The 2161-nt window shown below is 40.7% G+C and overlaps 1 long non-coding RNA gene across 1 annotated transcript; it reads left to right on the top strand.

Annotated features, from left to right (window-relative positions):
• The first annotated feature begins 724 nt into the window (after positions 1-724).
• LOC131250147 (uncharacterized) lies at positions 725-1413 on the top strand. The gene is made up of 3 exons (XR_009173089.1): positions 725-1015; positions 1097-1204; positions 1288-1413. It is a non-coding gene; the product is annotated as an uncharacterized LOC131250147 (long non-coding RNA).
• The last annotated feature ends 748 nt before the right edge of the window (positions 1414-2161 follow it).

Below are 2161 nucleotides of genomic sequence, written 5' to 3'. Positions count from 1 at the left end.
ACTTGTATAATGTTTTAGTATATTCCACTTGTACTAACATTGTATAAATTTATAAGTTCGTACCTTGCACATATCCAGTGATGGCACTAGGTAGGAGACGTCGTTCGTACACTGGATCTACCCCTTCCACCAGTGATGTGGCGGAGATAGCATCGCCGTCACATGTTGCATCACAGGCGTCTGATCCCTCAATCGTTCATACACCGAGCACTGCATGTAAGTCTAGACATATATTTCTTTTAAAGACTTTTGTTGAAAAAGTAGACTTATACATTTCTTTTGTGACAGCATCGTCGACCAGCCGACGAGGACGTGGACCCACGCGTGGGTTAGTTTTTCAGAGACTTACGTGTGAGGGTAGGGTGACAGTAGAGTTCCCACAGGACTGCTTTAGACCTGTTGGGGATAATGCCAGGTTGTTTACATCGGAGGTCGGTGTCTTATGTCGATCTCTGATCCCTACCACCACCCCCCGTTGGGCAGACGTATCAGATGATGTGTGGCAGCATATCCGTCAGCGCCTTACAGTAAAATTTAGTAAATTAAATTTTGTTTTGTAAAAGTTCATTTATGGTTAAGTTATTTTCTTAATACGTTTATTACCTTAATCCATTATTTACAAAATTACAGGATAAATTTGTCTTGGATTTGAGTGTTCCGTACATTTCCTATGCAATCGACGACATGATCAAGGAGCGGTTTAAGGAGTACCACAGTGATTTACACCAGCGGTACAAGCGGTGCAGGAGCCTCGAGGAGGCCGTACTGACCGCACCGCCGCACATGACCATTGACGATTGGCGGATACTCTGTGAGAGATTTTTGTCTAAGTCTTTTTAGATAATATTTATATATTTACGATATCTTAAGGTAACAATTAAATTCGCAATTAATAATAATGTATTATGAATAATGTGTTCAGAAGAGGAGCAAAATAAATTCTGCGAACAGGGAAAAGTTGGAAGTGAACCACATAGCTGGTTCAAAGTCATTTGTACAACTTCGTCACGACATGGTAAGAAGTTACTGGTTATTATTAAGTTGATATATTTTTTCATGCATTTATATTAACTCTATTGTCATTTTGATTGTGCAGCGAGATTCCGTCACTGGACAGGAGCCCGGACCAGTAGACTTCTACAGAGAGACTCATTGTCGGCAGGCGACGGGATCTTGGGTATATCCTACAGCCAGTGAGAATTGGGTAAAAATCGTTACATTGTCAAATTTAATTGCATTGAATTATAATAATGTTATTTGTTATGAAAATTCATGTTTTCATTGCAGGCGGCGATGGACGCCATACGCAGTCAGCCCACTCCCGATTGTACTCAGCGGAGTGAGCCAGAGATCCTGAGCGAGGTGCTTGGCACCCGTTCTAGATATGTGTGTGAGCTTGGCCATGGTGCCAAGCTTATGACACCCACTAGAGTTGTATCCAGTCGATCCGTCACTGGCGAGAGCGCCATACGCTGAGCTGATATCGCAGAGAAAGAGGTTCAACATCTACGGGGCACCGTCGAAGAGATCAAAGACCAGCTAGCGAGGCAGAGGGAGAAGCATGAGAGGCAGAAGGAGGAGCAGGAGAGGCAGAGGGAGGAGCATGAGAGGAGGATGGAGGATATGCGGGTGGAGCATGAGCGACAAATGCATGAGATATTATAGGTTCTCGCTGCACGCTTACCCATCAATGCCCCACCACCTCCGCCTTCATCTTTGTGATTTGTCGTATTTTATTTATAATTTATTTTATATACGAATGTTAAACTTATATGTATTTGTGCGTGGATGAATGTAATGTGGATAAGACTATTTGTGTATGTATGGATGTGATTTGTGTTTGGATGGATGTAGTTTGTGTTTGTTTGGAAAAATGGGAATATGAATATACTAAAATATATTGTAACAGGTGTATATCAAGAATTTTTGCAAAAAAAAAGAAGAGACTTTTACCTACGAAAATTTTCGTAGATAAAAGTTTCATCGACATTTTTACCTACGAATTTTTTCGCAGGTAAAAGGTTCATTCACATTTTATTACCTATGAATCATTTTGTAGGTAAAAGTTTCATCAACAGTTTTACCTACATCAAATTTCGTATGTAAAAAGTCATAGCACAGTTTGTAAATACGAAACCTTTTCGTAGGTAAAAGTCTTAAC

This window comes from Magnolia sinica, chromosome 6, assembly GCF_029962835.1.
Source record: "Magnolia sinica isolate HGM2019 chromosome 6, MsV1, whole genome shotgun sequence".
Lineage (NCBI taxonomy): Eukaryota > Viridiplantae > Streptophyta > Magnoliopsida > Magnoliales > Magnoliaceae > Magnolia > Magnolia sinica.
This window is presented reverse-complemented; position numbering and strand designations above follow the sequence as displayed.